Here is a 21,539-nt window from a genome sequence, read left to right on the forward strand (position 1 = left end):
TCTGATTCCCGTGTTTTCCTTGCAGGAGAAGGTCAGGGGGTGGTAAACCCCACTGACCAATGATGGTAATGTAGTACTTTACTAACCAATAAGAGTTTCCTTTCTGTACTTTCGACAAACTAGTCTATATAACATGACTGTAGCAATAAACTAGAGATTCTCTCCTGTTCTGACTCCTTTGAGAGTCCGTGTCGTTCTTTCCGCCGTTCCTAATTAGAACGACACCAAACCTCGGAATTATATGATTGAGCAAAACTTTTACCACCTCCTTGGTTGTGTTAGTGTGACAGAGGTAAACTTCAGGCCATCCGCTGAAGGTGTCGGCTAATAATAGTATGTACCTGTATCCTTCTTTGGGTGGTACCACAGCAAAATCTATTTGCCAGTAATCTCCAGGAAGATCCCCTGCCTTTGTTACTTCTAACACAACTATTTTCCTCCCATCAGGGCTGTTTTTACAGAATATTTCACACTTGCTCACTACTGATTTTACAATATCAGTCATTCCTTTTCCTATTACTACCTTTTTAAAATTATTCAGAAGATTTTCAGCCCCAAAATTTGTACTTCTATGTTCTCTCTGAGCTAGCTCCCAAAGGATTGGGGTGGGACTACAACTTGTAACAGCTCATCCACTTTCTGTGATCTCAGTCTTAAGGAACTTAATTAGCTTGTGATCTGCCTGATCATACTTTGGGGTGTGTCACCCTGAAAACTCAGCTTCTGAGCTTGCTGACATGGTTTTCTAAGGACTTTCCCAGGACAGTAACTGTAAACAGAGATATGTGTACATTCTTTCTGTTACATGCCTTGTGATGGGCATCTCTCATGGCCAGTGCAGTGAGAAAGTGTTATCCTGACCATCCAATCCCTGGCCGTGGTCAAAAGCCTATAAATCCTGGGAGGAAAAATAAACTCTCTCTTCTTTTCACCACACCTCGACCTGTGTTGGTGTGATCTATTCATCTTCAGCGGTAACAGGGGTGAACCCTGAAAAATCAATCTCTTTTTGTGGAATTACTGTGAGAATACATTTTTCTGCCATTCCTCTTGCAGGTGTGTCCAATCTTATTGGTTTGGATAACACAGTGAATTTCTGGAGCTTCTGCAAAGTGGAACTCAAAAACATTAAGTACTTGTGCAAATTATTTTTACATTTTATATGAATTTTCCTCTGGATATGTGGAACCTGATATGGCTTGCCATATAATATTTTATAGGGAGTTTGGTTGTTCTTCTGCCTTGATTCTATGCTAGCTCTTAGCAAGGCTATAGGCAAGGTCTGAACCCATGCAATACATGTCTTTTAACAAATTTTACTCATCTGGGTTTTAAGGCTACCATTTATATGTTCAATTTTGCCACTTGTGTGGCGCCTGTATGGTGTGTTGTTACGGGTTAGGTGTCCTTTTAGTTCTGGCTCACCTGTGGAATTTTTACCCATTAGTTGTGGAGAAAACCTGACTGCTGGTACTTGGTGAGTACTTGAGAAACACAAAGAGTTCAGCTGGGCCCAGGAGAAAAGGAGGGCAGGAAAAGGGGAGGGTGGGGACAATTGAGCGGGCTTCTTTAGCTTCAGAGAAAGACATTTTGCAAAGAGATGTTGATGTAGAAAGAAGAGAATTCACCATCACCCAGACGGAGCTGCTGCTTCTTCTTCTCCTTCTCCCCTCTTTGTTAGTGAATCTCGCACCCCCTGTCCTGCTGGGACTTGGCAGTGCCAGCCACTGCCTTGGAGCTGCTGATACACCTCATCCACCAGCCTGGGATCTCAGCTCATTCCTGCTGTTCCAAATAAGTGTTCCTCGGAGCACTGCAGGAGCACTGGGACTGCCCACCCAAGGGGGTTTGTGAAGAAAAAACTCTCCTCCATCCTCTCCCGTCGCAGCCGAGAAGGCTGTCACGGGGTCCCTAGTTCTGTTTTGTTGCTAACACTGTAGTTATTGTTGTTTGTGTGCCTCGTTATACATACTAGTAAAGAACTGTTATTCCTATCCCCAGATCTCTGCCTGAGACCCCTTGATTTCAGAATTATAATAATTTGGAGGGAGGGTGTCTACATTTTTCATTCTAGAGGAGGCTCCCGCCCTCTCTAGCAGACACCTGTTTTCCAAAACCAAGACGTGTGCAGGTCCGAGGTAAGTTTCAGAATCCTGAAAATTTACTCAGCCACTGTTGTAATAAAATGTGGTCCTCTATTTGATGACATTCTCAAATGAACTCCAAACCTTGGAATTATATAATTGAGCGAAGCTTTCACTACTTTTTTTGCTGTGTTGGTGCAACAGGGGTAAGATTAAGACCATTGAAGTTGTTTAGATTCGCCAATTTGAGTTTCCTGGCCAACACACCAAATAATGTGGTGGGTTTAGAGCTGGCTTAAATCGCCAGGGCACCTACTCATTTCTTGCTGTGAGATATGGATTAGGAGAAGGGCAAAACAGACTTAAAACTTAAAAGGTATAAAGACATTTGTCTTGATTCTAGAAGACAGGTGTCTGCTAGGGAGAGCAGGAGCCTCCCTTGGGATGAAAGAATGTAGACCCCCTCCCTCCGAATTATTATAATTTTGAAATCAAGGGGTTTTCAGGCAGAGATCTGGGGATAGGAATAACAGTTCTTTACTAGTATAACCAGGTAAACAAACAAACAATAACTACAGCAATAACAAGAACACAGAACCAGGGACCCCGGGACAGCTTTCTCGGCTGAGACGGGATGGAGGAGAGGCTTTGTTTTCACAAACCCCTCGGGCAGTCAGTCCCGGTGCTCCTGCAGGGCTCTGAGGAAACAGTCAGCTGGAACAGCAGGGATGAGCTGAGATCCTGGGCTGGTGGATGAGGTGTATCAGCAGCTCCACGGCGATGCCTGGCAGGACAGCGGGTGCGAGGCCACCAACCAAGAGGGGAGAAGGAGAAGAAGCAGCTCCGCGACCCAGCGCACGAACGTCCTTCTTCCCCGAAGCTGAGGAAAAAGCCAGCTAAAAACTGTCCCCACCCTCCTTTTTCTGCCCCCTTCCCCGACACCCTGGGCCCGGCTACTCTTTGTCCTTTGTGAGCATCTTTAAGTACCGGTAGTTAGGTTTCCCAGCACATAATGGGTAAAAATTCCCACCTAACCCTCAACACTATCCACCCCGAATTTTTTCCCATACCAAAATGTTACATCAAATATTAAACCTTTAAATTATACACTAACACATACTACTTTAACTATATACATATCTACATGCAGATACAGATACAAACACAGTGTCATGGGTAGTTCACCCTAAAACCAGGTCCCCTTGAGGTATGCACCGGGTCTCTCCATCTTTTTGCATCACCCACCAAGTGCAACCCGGTCCTTGAGCAAAGACAACCCCACGGATTGGATTGTCTTTGCTGGAGGCAGAATTAACCCAAACAGTTTTTCCCAGCATACCTCTCATATGTACCACTGGAACCTTATCTCCATCTGTCGTTCTAAAGGGCTCAGATTGGGCAGGGCCTGCTCGGTTAGTGGAACCTCGGGTGTTCACTAACCATGTGGCTTTTGCTAAATTAATCTCCCAGTTCTTGAAAGTTCCCCCGCCCAGTGCCTTCAAGCTGGTTTTAAGCAGGCCATTGCACCGTTCAACTTTTCCAGCAGCGGGTGCATGGTAGGGGATATGATACACCCACTCAATGCCATGTTCCCTAGCCCAGCTGTTTATAAGGCTGTTCTTGAAATGAGTCCCATTGTCTGACTCAATCCTCTCAGGGGTGCCATGCCTCCAAAGGACCTGCTTTTCAAGTCCCAGGATGGTGTTCCGGGCAGTGGCATGAGGCACAGGGTAGGTTTCCAACCATCCAGTGGTGGCTTCTACCATCGTGAGCACGTAGCGCTTTCCTTGGCGGGTTTGGGGCAGTGTGATGTAGTCGATCTGCCAGGCCTCCCCATACTTGTATCTGGACCACCGCCCACCGTACCAGAGGGGCTTCAACCGCTTGGCCTGCTTGATCGTGGCACACGTCTCACAGTCATGGATAACCTGAGAAATACTGTCCATGGTTAGATCCACCCCTCGGTCTCGTGCCCACTTATAGGTGGCATCTCTACCCTGATGACCTGAGGCGTCATGGGCCCATCGAGCTAGGAACAACTCTCCCTTGTGTTGCCAATCTAAGTCTGTCTTTGACACTTCTATCTTTGCAGCCTGATCCACCTGCTCATTGTTTCGGTGCTCTTCATTAGCCCTACTCTTGGGGACATGGGCATCTACATGACGGACCCTCACAGACAGTTTCTCTACCCTGGTGGCGATGTCTTTCCACTCATCAGCAGCCCAGATTGGCTTTCCTCTGCATTGCCAGTTGGCCTTTTTCCACCTTTCCAACCATCCCCACAGAGCATTGGCTACCATCCATGAATCTGTGTAGAGGTAGAGCTTTGGCCACCTCTCTCTTTCAGCAATGTCCAGGGCCAGTTGAACAGCTTTGAGTTCAGCAAGTTGGCTTGATCCACCTTCTCCTTCAGTGGCCTCTGCGACCTGTCGTGTGGGGCTCCATACGGCTGCTTTCCACTTCCGGTTCATCCCTACGATGCGACAGGAACCATCAGTGAACAGAGCGTAGCGTGTTTCTTCTGCTGGCAGCTGGTTATACGGTGGAGCTTCTTCAGCCCGTGTCACTTGTTCCTGCTCCTCTTCATCAGTGAGACCAAAGTTTTCACCTTCAGGCCAGTTTGTAATTATCTCCAAAATCCCAGGGCGATTTGGGTTTCCAATACGGGCGCGCTGCGTGATGAGGGCGATCCACTTGCTCCATGTAGCGTCAGTGGCGTGGTGAGTAGCAGGAACTTTTCCTTTGAACATCCACCCCAGCACTGGCAGTCGGGGTGCCAGGAGGAGTTGTGCTTCTGTGCCAATCACTTCTGAGGCGGCTTGGACTCTTTCATAGGCAGCTAAGATTTCCTTCTCTGTGGGAGTGTAGTGGGCTTCGGACCCTCTGTAGCTTCGGCTCCAGAATCCCAGTGGTCGGCCTCGAGTCTCCCCAGGCACTTTCTGCCAAAGGCTCCAGGACAAACCATTGTTCCCAGCTGCAGAGTAGAGCACGTTCTTCACGTCTGGTCCTGTCCTGACTGGGCCAAGGGCTACTGCATGAGCAATCTCCTGTTTGATCTGAGCAAAGGCTTGCTGCTGTTCAGGGCCCCAGTGGAAATCATTCTTTTTTCGGGTAACCAGGTAGAGAGGGCTCACGATCTGGCTGTACTCAGGAATGTGCATCCTCCAAAAACCTATGGCACCTAGGAAAGCTTGTGTTTCCTTCTTGTTGGCTGGTGGAGACATTGCAGTGATCTTATTGACGACCTCAGTGGGAATCTGACGCCGCCCATCTTGCCACTTTACTCCCAGGAACTGGATCTCTCGAGCAGGTCCTTTGACTTTGTTCTTCTTGATGGCAAAGCCGGCTTCTAGCAGAATCTGGATGATCTTTTCTCCTTTCTCAAATACTTCCACTGCTGTGTTCCCCCACACAATGATGTCATCAATGTACTGCAGATGTTCTGGAGCCTCACCCTTTTCCAGGGCAGCCTGGATCAGTCCATGGCAGATGGTGGGGCTGTGCTTCCACCCCTGGGGCAGTCGGTTCCAGGTGTACTGTACTCCCCTCCACGTGAAGGCAAACTGAGGCCTGCATTCTGCTGCCAAGGGAATGGAGAAAAATGCATTAGCAATGTCGATAGTGGCGTACCACTTCGCTGCTTTGGACTCCAGCTCGTACTGGAGCTCCAGCATGTCCGGCACGGCAGAGCTCAGCGGTGGAGTCACTTCATTCAATGCACGATAGTCCACAGTCAATCTCCATTCTCTGTCAGACTTGCGCACAGGCCAGATGGGGCTGTTGAAGGGTGAGTGGGTTTTGCTGACCACCCCTTGGCTCTCCAGTTCTCGGATCATCTTGTGGATGGGGATCACAGCATCTCGATTTGTCCTATACTGTCGGCGGTGCACCATCGAGGTGGCAATTGGCACTCGCTGTTCTTCCACCTTCAGGAGTCCTACTGCAGATGGGTTCTCTGATAGTCCAGGCAAGGTGTTCAATTGCTTAATGTCCTCTGCCTCCACAGCAGCTATTCCAAAAGCCCACCTGAGTCCCTTTGGGTCTTTGTAATAGCCATTTCGAAGGAAGTCCATGCCCAGAATACACGGGGCCTCTGGGCCAGTCACAATGGGATGTTTCTGCCACTCTCTCCCAGTCAGGCTCACCTCAGCTTCCAACAGAGTCAATTGCTGCGATCCCCCCGTCACCCCAGCAATGGAAACAGGTTCTGCCCCCACATGTCCTGATGGCATTAGGGTACACTGTGCACCAGTATCAACTAAAGCTTCGTATTTTTGTGGCTCTGATGTGCCAGGCCATCAGATCCACACCGTCCAAAAGACCCGGTTTTCCCGTGCCTCTTCCTGGCTAGAGGCAGGGCCCCTCTAGCACTGGTCATCCTCTCCTCCCTGGGCATACATGCTAGAGGTTCCTTTAAGGGGATCATCCTCTTTTCTGTAATATTTGGCAGTTTCGTCACGGGAGGCTGAGGCTACCTTCACTTTAGTGGAACCTTTCTGGTTACTGGTTCCCTGCCTGAGTTGACGCACTCGTGCTGCCAGGGCAGAAGTGGGTTTCCCATCCCACTTTCCCATGTCTTCCCCATGGTCACGTAGAAAGAACCACAGCTCAGTTCGTGAGGTGTACCCTCTCTCTCTAGCTGGGGGACGTGGGGCTTGGAGTTTTGGGCTTGTGACCCGCACTGGTGCCATATGGGAACTGCTCTTCCTCATCTCTTCCCTCATTTCCCTCATCTCCTCTTTGAGTTCCTTAATCACAGCAGAAATCTTAGCCTGATGTGGGCCATGGACCATACTGTCATAATTTCTAAGCCTGGTGGCAACAGAACCCACCGTCTCTCGGCCGTTATCGGCATTAATCGTTGCAATATAGGTGGTGTAGTCACGTGGCCCTAGATTTGCCAGACTCCACAACATCTGCCCAGTGCACCTGACTTTGTCAGGGTCATTATCATGCTGTCCACCCCTTCCAAAAAGGACCTCTAATATCGCCACTTCTCTCAGCTGTTGGATCCCTTCCTCAATGGTTTTCCATTCCCTTCTATGATAGTGCTCCTCCATTCTCTCTCTATGGACAAACCTTTCTCTTACACTCATCAAAAGCTGCTCCCAGAGGGAAAGGGGCCCTTGCTCCCTGACGAATATCTGATTCACACCTGAGTCCTGCGTCAAGGGTCCCACATTCCTCGCCTCACCACCATCCAGCTGCACGCCTGTACCCATAAGGTCCCAGACCCGAAGTAACCAGGTGGTATAAGGCTCACGCCCCCGCCTCACAATGTCTTTTTGTAACTTACGGAAACTGTCATATGTCAGAGACTCAGTAATGATTTCAACTTCTGGCTCCCCTGTGGGTTGTGAGGACCCTCCTTTCTTATCCTTATCAGCAGGGTGCTGTGATTTCATCTTAGACTTCCTCGTTTCCACAGGGGCAACAGCTGCTGGCTGTGACTGCCCTTGTGGTTCAGCTGGAACCTGGACGGTTGTAACATCTGTGGGTTCCACTGCTGCACTATCAGACTCTCCCTCTTTGGGGCAGGGGAAGGGTTTCCCAGCAGCTGAGTAAATGCACTCCTTTAGCATCTGGCCCATCTCATGCATCTCCTTCACCAGCACCCCCACCCACCCTGGGTGGTTCATTTCTGAGGTGGGCTGTGGGGCAGGGGCAGGCTCTGGAGCAGCACTCCCTGTCTCTGGGGCAGGCTCTGGAGCAGCACTCCCTGTCTCTGGGGCAGGGGCAGGCTCTGGAGCAGCACTCCCTGTTTCTGGGGCAGGGGCAGGCTCTGGGGCAGCACTCCCTGTATCTGGGGCTGTGCCAGGCTCTGGAGCACCACTCCCTGTCTCTGGGGTTGTGCCAGGCTCTGGAGCAGCACCTCCGGTCTCTTTCCCTTTGTCTCTGAAGGCTAAGTAGAACAGGCTTATCAGCAACACCAGCCACTGTATGATGTCATTAGCATCCAGAGAAGATTTTAACCCTTTGAAAACTGGCGGGGTAGGCCCAAGGAACTGGGTGAAAGGTTGGGAGAAAATTTCCCCAGCTGTCTTTTTCTCCCAGTAGGTACCATTATTAAAGTAACCTGAAAACCATCCAGTTAGTGTGTGACAGCTCTGAATCCATGAGCCCGCCGTCCAGAGGACGTTAAACATCCATGAATTCCTCACCTTATCAACCCACAAAACAAGCTGGATAATAGCCACAGTAGCCTTAGTTATAGGACCCATATTTAGGTAAGTTGCAGCAAATGGGAGAAATATAGCTGTGACCACATGGCCCACGAACCTGGGTAAGCTAAACAACATGGTTCTACCTAACAAGGTTTCTAAATCCAGCACACAAAAGTTAGGTTATTTAAGAACTGTTATTCCTTTTTTGCCCTTTTTCTCTCAGTGCCCCACGATGGGCGGCCAAAATCTGTCTTGGTTCTAGAAGACAGGTGTCTGCTAGGGAGAGCAGGAGCCTCCCTTGGGATGAAAGAATGTAGACCCCCTCCCTCCGAATTATTATAATTTTGAAATCAAGGGGTTTTCAGGCAGAGATCTGGGGATAGGAATAACAGTTCTTTACTAGTATAACCAGGTAAACAAACAAACAATAACTACAGCAATAACAAGAAAACAGAACCAGGGACCCCGGGACAGCTTTCTCGGCTGAGACGGGATGGAGGAGAGGCTTTGTTTTCACAAACCCCTCAGGCAGTCAGTCCCGGTGCTCCTGCAGGGCTCTGAGGAAACAGTCAGCTGGAACAGCAGGGATGAGCTGAGATCCTGGGCTGGTGGATGAGGTGTATCAGCAGCTCCACGGCGATGCCTGGCAGGACAGCGGGTGCGAGGCCACCAACCAAGAGGGGAGAAGGAGAAGAAGCAGCTCTGCGACCCAGCGCACGAACGTCCTTCTTCCCCGAAGCCGAGGAAAAAGCCAGCTAAAAACTGTCCCCACCCTCCTTTTTCTGCCCCCTTCCCCGACACCCTGGGCCCGGCTACTCTTTGTCCTTTGTGAGCACCTTTAAGTACCGGTAGTTAGGTTTCCCAGCACATAATGGGTAAAAATTCCCACCTAACCCTCAACAACATTTTATTAACAGGATTACAAGAATAAGAAACATCAGAATAAAACTACCAGAACACCTTTCCTCCCCCTGCTCAACTTTTCCCTTTCTCAACTGACCACACAGAGACAAAACCTGGGATGTTAAATCAGTACCAACTCTACAATAGTCTTTCATCAGTTCTTGTAGGGAAAGGAGTTTTCTCTTGTCATGCCATGGAGACTTCTCCACAAGAAACGGTTTTCTCATGGCTTTTCATTTCCACAAATAGCAGCTGCCCAGGCAGAAAGTTCTGCATTGTGAAATTCCTCCCATTTTCCCAGCCCTCCTTGAGGTGTGTCCATGGGCCATGAACTCATGGGGTATTATGCTGTTGCACTAAGCTAGTTCTTATGTTTGCACTAAAGTGGTTTCTCCCTGTTTCCCCACCCCAGGTCTGTAGTGTGTTTGATTCTTCCCCTCGCCCTTCCCCTTCAGTTTCACCACATTGGCTGTAGCCTGCTTTGCCACCCCCAAATGTTGAAACCCTGGTTCCCACAGTGGCCCCACCCCCTTTCCTGTCTCCGTTTCCCACACCCCCTTGCCCTATTCCCATGGTGGGGGTGGAGGCGGATGGTTCCACCCCTCATTCCCACAGGGTGGGGGATGAGTCCGCACCCAGTGGGGGGGCTGGGCCACCCAAAACCTGCAAGCGTGGAAGGGTTGGGCCCCCATCCAGTACCCGCAGGGGGGGGAGGTGCAAACCCAGGGGATGGGGACCCTGGAGATCAAAATGAAGAAGCTATACCCTCAGCTGCTCCTGTCATATAAAATGGTAAAAGAAGGACAAATAGACACTACCTCCCTTCTCTTACCAAAACATAAAATAAATGTGTAAAGCCCAAAGGGAGTTTGGTAAAAATAGTGAGATATTCAAGCAAATGGTGAGATGAGAGCTACTTTAACATCTCATGAGTTAGTTCCAGCTGGTCTCAAAGACCTCTTCCGGTGTCTCCTAACCCCTTCAGAATTCCATCTTTGGGAAAACACAGGGAAGAGATCCTTAAAAAGGCTCCTGGCTGAGCTCAAGCAAAGCACCCAGAATTCAAAAGATGCAGATGATAACGAGATCACATTTGAATACCTATGCCGCGATGGGATGTGGGCTAAACCCGAGGTTCAGGCTCGGGTGCTAACAAAATACATTTTAGATAAGATCTGTGGCATGGCAGAAAAGGTTTTTAACCAGTTGCCAACAAATGAAACCCAGGGAAGCTATGTTAACATTAAGCAGTTTCCAACAAAAAGGTTTTTGCAGTTTGTTGACAGGCTTTGAGCACAAATAGAGAGGCAAGTGGAAGGACCAGTGGCACAGGCAGAGCTGATTAAGGAGATGGCTCAGAGGAATGCCAACAAGGCCTGCCACAGGGTGATCCTGGGACTGCCCATTGATCCTCCACCTACCATAGCAGAGATGATAGAGGCGTGCACCAAGAAAGCAGAGCTGTTTGATGCACAAGAAAGGAGGTTGGGATTGACAAACCCAAAGACTCTAGCAGAGGTAACACAAGAAATGAAGAAGCCACAGATACCATCAGAGCAGCTCCAGCATATCATCTGCTTCCAGTGCTAAAGGCCAGGACACTTTGCCAGAGACTATCCTCAAAGCCAGCACTGCAAGAAATACCAAAAGGAAGCAGCCGCCAACCAACAAAAAAACTGGGACTAGAGTGCAACCCCTCCCAGGGCAATGATGTAAATGTAGCGGACTCCAGAATGGAAAAAGTCTCCCTCTTAATTGAAACGGGGGAGGAAGGGAAGCAGGGTGCAGGACTGCAAAAAAATAATTTTGGGGAAAGTGTGCCTAACAAAGTTCGGCAGCCTCACAAGAGATCCAGACCTGTAACTGCCAAAGCTTTTCCTTTCAGGTCTACTCGTTGAACAGTCATTGGAGTGGACCTGCTGGACAATTCACAAGACATGACAGGACTGGATAGTTAGTATTTTGTTATTGGGGACATAAAACACACACCCATGAAGATTGAGGTGGCTCCCATGACAATCAAGGGAGACTTAACATACCTCACTCTCCTGGCCTGTTGCCCTCAGCCACCCTTCTATTTGGCCAAAGGGCAAATCATCACCCAGGCGATTCCTGTGCCAGCAGATGTCCCAGAAGACCTAACCCGTGGGTCAGATCATCTCCATGTGGAAGGATTGATTGACACAGGGCAGATGTGACGATCATACCTGAAAGGGTGCGGCCTTCACATTTGGACTTGCAACCCATGGCTGGCAAAATCCATGGTGTAGGAGGAATGAAAATGGCAAAAGTTTCTTAGAACATTTTTCAAATAGAGGGGACAGAGGGAAAATTGTCCAGTGTTAGTCTGTTTGTCACGGACTAGAGTGTTCCCTGTAGTGGAGAGACACCATGTCCCAGTGGGGAGTCAAACTAATTATCCTTGAGATTCCCCAAGATTTTTAGAAGTGGCCACTGTGTAGCGCCCTACTCAAAGGTTAATGCAGCTGGATTGTTGGAAACCAAGGAATAGAAACTTCTACATATACTGAAGAGTTCAATTTTCAGCCTTGGAAAGAACTTGGATTGATGCAGTAATGAAAGTACACAGACATTGGGAAGAGAAATTATAAACTTATGTTCCTATAGGTACAAGTAAGAATATGCCTAGAATAAGTAAGAAATTATATTAGGTAAAATAGTTTGAGGTTTAAACTGTAATAGTGTGATTTATAGAGTAAGTTAATGATCTAGAAACTATAACAGAGGTGTGTGTGAATACCTGACCTGTCAGCTTGCTAGTTAGCACTTATCAGTGCGGCAAAATTAAGGTGATAGGTTAATAAGTGAAAACAAACTTTGTGTCAACTATCTGTTGGACTAAAAAGTTATATATTGCTGTGCCGAGAAGAAACTTGTGACTTCTTATAGCTATGGCTGATGTATTGCTTCTAAACCTCATGCCTCAAGACTGATATCTTATTGAGCTACTTGAGCAATAAATCATCTCAAAGCAAAGTGGTCACATCCCTTGCATTTCATCTCAACATTGGATGACACTCCAGTCTGGGTAAGTAAGTGGCCATTCAGTAAGGATATCCTCAAGGTGCTCAAAGAGCTTTTGGAGGAACAATTGGCTTAAGTCCACATAGAAGAAACAACTAGAGCTTGGAATTCCCCAGCCTTTGTAATAAAGAAGCCAGGGAAGGAAAAGTGCCTCCTTCAGGATCTTGGAGGGCTAAAGTAATTGAGGACATGGGGTCACTCCAACCTGGGATGCCTCCCGAACAATGCTCCCACAAAATTGGCAATTGGTGGTCCTAGACATCAAGGACTGTTTCTTCCAAATTCTCCTACACCTGGCAGATGCACCTCAGTTTGCTTTCATGGCTCCTATGATCAAATAGGAGGCCCCAATGAAATGGTACCACTGGAAAGCTTTGCCTCGGAGAATGAAATGCAATCCCTCCATCTTCTAGTGGTACGTGGCTTCATTGCTGTCCCCAATGCACTCCGAAAAATGGGAAGCCATCATCTTACACTACACGGATGATGTGCTTGTGTGCGCCTCTGATGACACTGTACGCCAACACACACGTGACCTAATGGTTAAAGTTTTAACCTCTGCAGGATTCCAACTGCAGGAAGAAAAAATTCAAAAGATGCTGCCTTGAAAATACCTGGGCCTGGAGATCACTGCACGGACTGTTGTTCGGCAAAAATTAGAAATCATGAGTAATCCTAAAACCCTAGCAGATCTCCACTCCCTGTGAGGGTCACTAAACTGGGTCAGACCCTGGCTGGGTCTCAGTGACGAGGACCTGGATCCCCTTCTCAATTTATTGAAGGGGGAGAGAGAGCTGCTTTCTTCCAGGGAACTGAACCCAGAGGCAAAAACCACAATTGAAAAAGCACAGAGGGCTTTGACTGAGAGATAGGCTCATCGCTATAAGCCTGAGCTGCCTTTCAAGTTCACTGTCCTGGGGAAGCTACCACACTAACATGGGTTGATATTCCAATGCATCGAAGGGCAGAGACATTCACTCTTAATCATAGAGTGGGTCTTCCTCTCCCACCAATGACCCAAAAACATCAATAAGCCACAAAAGCTGATGACTCAGCTGATCCAAAAGGCCAGGGTGAGGCTGAAGGAACTGCTGAAGAAAAGGCTGAAGAAAACTGTTTTCTTGTGGAGAACTTTCCATGAAATGACAAGAGAGGACTCCTTTATCTACAAAGACTGATGAAATACTATTGTATAATTGGGACTGTTGTAACCACCAGGTTTTGTATCTATGTTGTCAGTTAGGCAAGGGAAAAGGTGGGGTGGGGAAGAAAGATTTCTGGAGTGTGGATGCTAAATGCAAAAAGCAAGCAGGGAACACAGAGCCTGTGTGAAATCAAGTCAAACATGCTTCTCACTCTGGCCTGAGAAAGCATAAGGAAAAATCCAAACAATCCTTGGAGAAAGACAACAATCTTTGCAGGTGTTGTTTAGGATCCTTGTTGTTTACTTGCAAGAAACAGTCAAGGGGTGGTGTTCCACTTGACCAATGATAGTGATGTCTAAGTTTAATGACCAATGAGAGTTTTACCTCTCGGACCTGTCTATAAAAGATCAAGTATAATAAACTTTGGTCTCTTGGACAGCACAGCTGAGAGACTCAGTGTCATACTTCTCACCATTCCCAATATAGTGCCACATTTGGTGACCCCGACGACCTGATGATTTGCAGCCAAGACTGAAAAACGTGCCACCCACTTTTCCTCCAGAGAGAGATAAGCAAAAAGATCTCCTGCGCTCTCCTGGAGAGTGCTGGTCTTCCAGCTATGGGGCCCACACATAATCCTGCACCTCTTCCTCTCCCTGCTGAATGCAGAGGCTCTGCCACAGTGCGACCTGTTGTTCTGGAGCAACTGCCTCCGATGCCTGCGGTTTCTGCTTTCCCCCGCCTAGGTGCTCCCCTTGCCAACCCATCTGGACTTCTGCAAACTCGAACTCTGAGTGTTTTATGCCTTTAACTTTTCCTATATTTGTTTTAATGATTAGCCGTGTGTTCTCCCCGCAGCCACGGGTGGAGGCCCCCATTCACCCTAGCTCTGGTGTCGAAGGGGCTGAGACGGCGGCCGGGCAAGGCTTGAGAGGCAGTGGTTCAAGTTTCTCAGTTCCCCCCACCGCGCGGTGTGGCGTGGCGGTCGCTGCTCTAAGATTAGCACATAGTGCCGTGGGGGATGAGCACAGCTTCCCCGCTCCCATGGAGCGGCTCCACCAAGAGAACGGTGGTTTGTCTTCGCCTCCCCTTCCCCTGGGGACGACGAATGGAAACATACTGATATATTGATTTCAAAATGTGAATCTACTGGCATGATATTGCTGAGAAGTTACAGTTTGGGAATTCATTTGGTTTTTACACCAGGATTTTTGGGAATCTTGTTTTAAAATTTTATAATGTAAGAGATTCTTTTCCAGTCAGGGCAGGCACTGGCCATGCTTTATCTCCTTTTTGAAAAAAATTACCAACAGGCCCAGATATTTCTGCAGCAAAATTACATACACGTTCTTTGACTCATCACTTTAACCTGTACATATGTTGTGGTTTTAAACTAGTAACAAAAATTACTTATTTTTTGTTGTGAGATATGGATTAAAATAAGAGTAAAACAGGCTTAAAACTTAAAAGGAATAAAGACAGTTTATTAACAAACTATTAGAATAAGAATACCAAAATAAACTTTCAGAAAACCCTTTTACTTCTCACTACTTGATTATTTCTTTGTACACATAACAACATAGAGACAAAAAAAATTTTAGAATCTTGGTGGTCAAAAACAGTCTCAATTTCTAGAGTCTTTTCATCAGTCCCCGTAGAGAAACAGAAGTCTCTTTCTGCTAATCTATGGAGTTTCTAGAGTCCACTCCTCCCATCTCACACTACTCCGAGGTGTGCATGGGTCAAATTGAGTCCAGGGATGCTATTTTTAAGGATAAGTTATTCAAAGGCAGAAATCTTCTTCATTTGTTTCTGTAAGCCTTCCTGGAAAACAGCCATCTCCTTGGCTCCTTTAAGGCTTTAAAATCTTCACTTCACTCGTAAGTTCCAGCAACTCACAGTATCACAACTACTCTCTCTTTTCTCTAAAGTCCACACTTTGAATACTCTATTCCTCCCATACTCTAGTCATGAATTAAAGGAGTCTTTTAAACTATTGTCCATCTCCATAGCTCTAACAGAAAGATATTTCAGCTGTAAAGCATCTTCTTATTCCCTCTTTCTTATTTAAACTTAACTCTTTTCCTCACTGTTTTTAGTAGTTCTATGATGTCTTTTGCATGTTGATTGTCTCTCTTTCTTTGTCTTTCGGAGAAAAAAAGATTAATCTGTACGTTTATCAGGTAGTAAAAAAATTAAAGCCTTAGAAAAGCTGTAAGAGTTCATGGTGTCAGGTTTCAGTCCAGCAGCAGACCCTGAAAACTGAACCAAGCTGCCAGGCTCTGCTTCCCTCTCCTCCCCCCCCCCCCCCCTTCCCTCTCGTCTCTTGCGGCCTTCATCGGCCGGGAGGGGGGGGGGGAGGGGAGGAGGTTATTACAGAGCTTGTTACCTTCTTAAAGCCGGAAACCAAAAAGAGATCGAGAGAGCTCTGAGTGTACTTCTTAAGGAAGTGTTTACAAGTTGAATTCACTTTTTAATGGTCAGAACAGCTGTCAATTCTTGGAAATGACTGATAATTAGTTTGGAGGAAAAACTCCCATCAGCCACCAGTAGCTTCAACTTCCCCTCTCTTCAATCTGTCTTAAAGCTGAAGCTACCCCATGACAACATATAACAGCTGTATTGATCTTTAGAGTGAACCTGAAACCCTTGCCATGGAGAGGTGGTCAGGTCTTCACTAAACAAAAACACTAGCTGTTTGCAGTTTCTGGGCTGAAGCGAAAAAAGAAATCCTCTCTTTTCCTTTGTTCCAATCTGGTTTATGTTGTAAAAAGAATTAAATACTTAATAATGCCAGCACTTGGAAGGATAAAGCAAGAGAGGCTGCATCCAGTGCTGTGTGTCACACTAGAAATTTTCTATAGATTAAAAGAAAAATAAAGGAGGCAACACTGGGATACCAGCCAGTTCAGAGATGAACAGTGCTTAAAAGCCTGGCTGGATGGGACTATGAGTGACCTGATTCAGTGGGAAGTGTCCTTACCCATGGCAGAGGATGACACTAGATGATCTCTAAGTCCCAATTCTATGTTAAGTTAAAAAAAAAAAAAAATTATTGGAAACTGCTCAGACTATTCACCAAGTCTTCACAGAAGTATGGCAAACGTCCTTTATGTCTATCTTTAGCACAATTTTATAGGGTCTGACAGGGTCCATGGGCTTAGCAAGCTACTATTGGTTAATACATATTGTTTTACATTCTTTCCCCAGTACACAATGCCATTGTTTTTCTTTATTCTTACTGTTCCAGGAGATCTTCAAAGACACTGCCTTTAATATTGTCACCTGGATTGAAAGCTGGGTTGTGCAGACAGGCTTTTACTAAAATATCATGCTTTTACTCTGTTAAAATGTTTTTCTAGAATTCCCCCTTTTTTCTTTTTGCACAACCCAGGTTTGGATGCAATTCGTTTCAGACTTTTACAGATACCGGATAACATACAGCTTACAATAACTATTTTTATTAATACTATAACAAGAATTAATTTCTCTTCTAGTATATGAGATTTTAACTACTTAGAAATTCTTTAACTAGTTAACCAAATTCTAATGGGGTCATGAACTTTTTTCAGGGCGTGTAACCTGTTTTGCAGCTGTTTTAGTTGTTCATGGATAGAGACTGAGTGGTTAGAAAGATTCATACAACACATCCTTTCAAATCTTTAAACAGGGAATAACTGAAGAAAATTGGTAAAGACACAACATCATGATGACAACATAAAATTTCTGTTGGCATACTGTCTGTGTAGTTTTCAGACACAACTGTGTCCTGGTAGCTCCACTTCTGATCCTGTTTGGAGTACTAAGGCTGTATAGTGACTTCTCCATTCACTGGGTCTCATGTTTTCAGAGGCATGCAGTCTGTTCAGATGAACAGGTGACCTTTCTGAACCTGTCAACAAAACATAGGCACTTCTCTCCTTGAAGATAATGAATCATTTTGGCTTAGCTGTGGTACACCTAATTGTAAATTCAGATTATATGATCTTTCTAAATTTTGCATATATTTCATTATTTAAAATGAATTGTGGTCTAAATTTCTAATGCACATATTACACTAATCAAATGCTTTTAGGGCATCATTTTGCCCCGTTTTTAAAAATGAGATGTACTTCCGTCATGCACATCAATATCAACACAAAACCATACACACAATGAATAAAAAACCTATAGCAGTCAGAAATCAGTCAGATGATAAACATTATTAATAACATATGTGATACAGAATTACTATTAACTACTAAAACACTGCACTAGCATTCCATAGTCTGCAAACAGACAACAAAATCAGTGAAGGATTGGATAACCACCTCCAGAAATGATTCTCCAAGCCCTCTTCAAAATTGATCCAGCTGTCATATTATTAGGGTCAAATTGCTGAGTCAAAAAGTGACTCAAATATTCTTTTGGTACAGAAAATATCTGGATCTGTTGGCAAACATTCCATCCAGGTAAAGTCAAGGCTTGGCCAGGGCCTTAGGCTTTAAACTAGAAAGATGCCTCTTAACTCATTTTCAAAACAAGGTTCTTAATAACAGCAGCTATGAGATGCTTAAAGCACAGTGAACTGTTACAATGCATTTGTACAAAGCAAATGATCAGAAGCTTTAGGTACCAGACTAATGAAACCATTCAGCAGTTGGTTTAATCTGAAGCCTCTCCCATGGCAGCTGACCCTCAGCAATGGTATATTTTCTTGGAATTCTGGAAACACTGAAAAACAATAAAGCTATAAAAAACCAAAAACTGCATAGATTGCAACAAACAATAGAACTCCCGATGAAACCAAGGGTGTCACAGACTGCATTCACTTCTATCCACAAGCAGGAGTTCATCAGTGTTCTATCACAGCTGTTTCAGTTGTAGTCACCTTTATCTCTCTAGGAAAATAACTATACTTTGCAGTTTAAACAAGATTCTCCAATAAAACGTAAAAAGATCTAAATTAAACAATATTTAAACTTGGTAAAAATTAATTATAACTGTAACTTTTTTCTAAAAAGTATTTTTTCTGTTTCTCTGTTTCTGCTGCATCTTTTCTGTATTTTTCTTTTTATTTTTGGATTTCTCAGCTTCCTTTAGACTGAATTCTTTTGGGATCCTCCCTCATGGGGAGCCCTGCTTATCTCAGTTCTTATGATTTGAAGAAAACTCCCGAGCTCGTTAGATTCTCGTTTCTTGTGTTTATTAACAGGTGATCACAAAACTTAACAGGTCTCTTCAGGCTGGTTACACAAGGTTAATCTTTGCAATTTGGTACATTTCTTTCTTCTGATGGCACAAACAAGGCCTTGTGGCACACTTCGTGTCTGATACACAAAATGGCCCCGAACTACGCAGCTCTTTTATCTTTATACTTATTTTTACTCAATTAACAATAGACACGTATATTATTTTTTTTAATGACTCAATGACTTATCACCTCTGTGATGCACTGCGGCATTTTCTATCTAATCACTTACTATTACCCAAAAACCTCTAGGAGAAGAACATGAAGAAGAAAGAAGAAGGGACAAGGGACAACACCCCAAATCCTCCATCTTGTCTCCTATTCTCTAAACTAACTTTTTCACCCCGTGATTTAAAAAAACTTTCTAATCTACACTCTAACACTTTTAGCTTTTTTCATCTAAATTTAACATTTGTTTTCATGTATCACCATGAAAACATGCTCATGAATTTAATATTATATGAAATTCAGTGTTTTTCTAGATCTTATAACTAAGTATCAGAAACAAGGGCACACACTCTGTATTCCAGACTCCAACAATAACAAAAGGAAATAACAAAACCTTAAAAGAAAATCAAAGTTATAAAACTTAAAAACATTCAAACTTAAACATAATGAAACTTAACTTTGCTTAATTCTATTGACACAATCTATATCAAATAAAAGCATAACTTATTCTATTATTACAAAAAGGCAACTAAAAGTTTGATATATATCTCTTGGACACAATATAAAAGTAACATGGATTCACTATAAAGATTGTAAAAATATAACAAATTATTGAGAAGACCCCCGAGCTGTTCACCACTCTTCACAGAAGTAATCGTGAATGCCACTTTATTTCTATCTTTAGCACACTTTATAGGGTTCTACAGGGTTTGCAGGCAGAACAAGCTACTATTGGCTAACACACACAGTTTACATTTTTTCTCTTACACACAGGGATATTGTTTTGCTTTACTCTCTCTTCTGCATGAAGGTTTCAAGGACTTTAGCCCTTAATATTACGACTTAGTTCAAAGGCTGGTTTGTGCATACAGGCCTTTACTAATATATAAAATATAGCAACAAATCCCCCTTTCTCTTTTTGCACAAACCAGGCTTTGGATAAGATAACATACAACTTAGACTGTCATCTCAATTAACACTATAAGTAAAGTCCATCCCCCTTCTAGCACAAGAGATTTCAACCATCCAGTGATGCCCCAGCTGGCGAACCAACTTCCAATGGGATCACTATCTTCCTTCAGGGCATGCAACCCATCCTGTAGCTGTTGTAGTTGCTCATGGATGGAAGCTGAATGATCAGTAAGATCCAAGCAGCACATGCCTTCAAACTCTCCACAACCATGTCCTTGTGCTAAGAGCAAAAGGTCAATTGCAACTTGATTTCATAGTACTGCATGATACACACTACTCACATCGGCTGAAAGCTCACTTAACATTGTGGATGTTAAGTTTAATTCTTTCCTAGTCTAACAAGCGAGCCTTTTTAGAGTTGCTAAACTTTAATTCATTCAGGCTTCGCTTTGACTGTTTGATGTTCTTCATTTTGCTAGCTATATTCAACAATTGATGTAAGCTTGGGTGGAACAAAGTGAGTTTCCCAAGATAACAGGGTCTTCCATGTGGATTAGCAGGAATCTAATTCCATGCTCTATCTCCACAGATTAGGAATATGGAACTAGGTGATCGTTTTGGTAATTGTCCTGTGAGATTGCACCACGAATAAAGGCTTTACTTTCAATGGTAGTAACGAGATCAGCTATAGGGTTGACTGCAACCCAGTGCTGTATTACTTTGTTAGAATGACTTTTTGTCGGGGGTTCAAACATTATCCATCCACCCGAGGTATTGGTGGAACATAACAAATCCAATTCTTCTGAGGGTTGTAACATTAAGAATTTTGGTAATTTTTGCTTGCTAACAGGCTTCAAGTTGTCTTAATGTGAAGCCAGCAGTGAGACTGCACTCTTGCAACATTGCCAATCGATTCAGTCAAGTCTCATTACTAATTAAACTTTTAAATGCCGGAGGATCCCATTCAGGGACTCCTATGAGAGAGGTGCGAAAGGATCTCCAGGGGTGGCTAGGCTCAAACACATTGACCTTTGGCCAGTTCAATGTGCCAGAGTGACCCATATGTTCTGTCACTTTTGGATGTTAGTTAGCAGACAGTTGGTCACGACTATACACAACACAATTACCATAAGCATTTTACCATGTAAATGACACCATATTTGCAAACTCACAGCTAGAACTTCAATCGTTAAATGAACTTTCAAGGATGCTTACACTACCTCTTAAAGAGGGAATACTTATACTTTATACTAACATAACAATTACTACACAAGCTAAACACTTAAACTATTATCTAACTACTTTTAACACAGGTGCTCTGGTATATATGTAGTCTAAGCGTGAAAGCAATTTGCTAAGAGGGTAAACACACAACTACAATTTGCTTTATATACAATTAAATGGAGTCTCTACACTTCTTAGATCTTCTAAAGAATTTCTCCAGCACGATTCAGTTCTGGAACGTTCACTGCTCCCATGATGTCAGCTGGCAGTTGATCGGTGACTGAGGGCTTTGATGTTCAAGTTGTTCTTCAGATCCTTCTAAATCTTAAAACAAAGGATACCTGAAAAATTGGTAGAGACACAACATCATAATAACAACATAAAATTTCTGTTGGCAACTGTCTATATAGTGTTCAGACACAACTGTGTCCTGACAGGTCCACTTCTGATCCATGTCTGGAGTACCAAGGCTGTGTGATGACTTCTCTGTTCACTGGATCTCATGTGTTCAGAGACAGACAGTCTGGTCAGATGGACAGGTGACCTTTTTGAACCTGCCAACAAAACACAGACACTTCTCTCCTTGAAGTTAATAAATTATACTAATTAAATGCTTTTAGGGCATCCATTTTCCCCCGTTTTTCTTAAAAAAAAAAAAAAAAAA

Source organism: Poecile atricapillus, chromosome W (assembly GCF_030490865.1).
Source record: "Poecile atricapillus isolate bPoeAtr1 chromosome W, bPoeAtr1.hap1, whole genome shotgun sequence".
NCBI lineage: Eukaryota > Metazoa > Chordata > Aves > Passeriformes > Paridae > Poecile > Poecile atricapillus.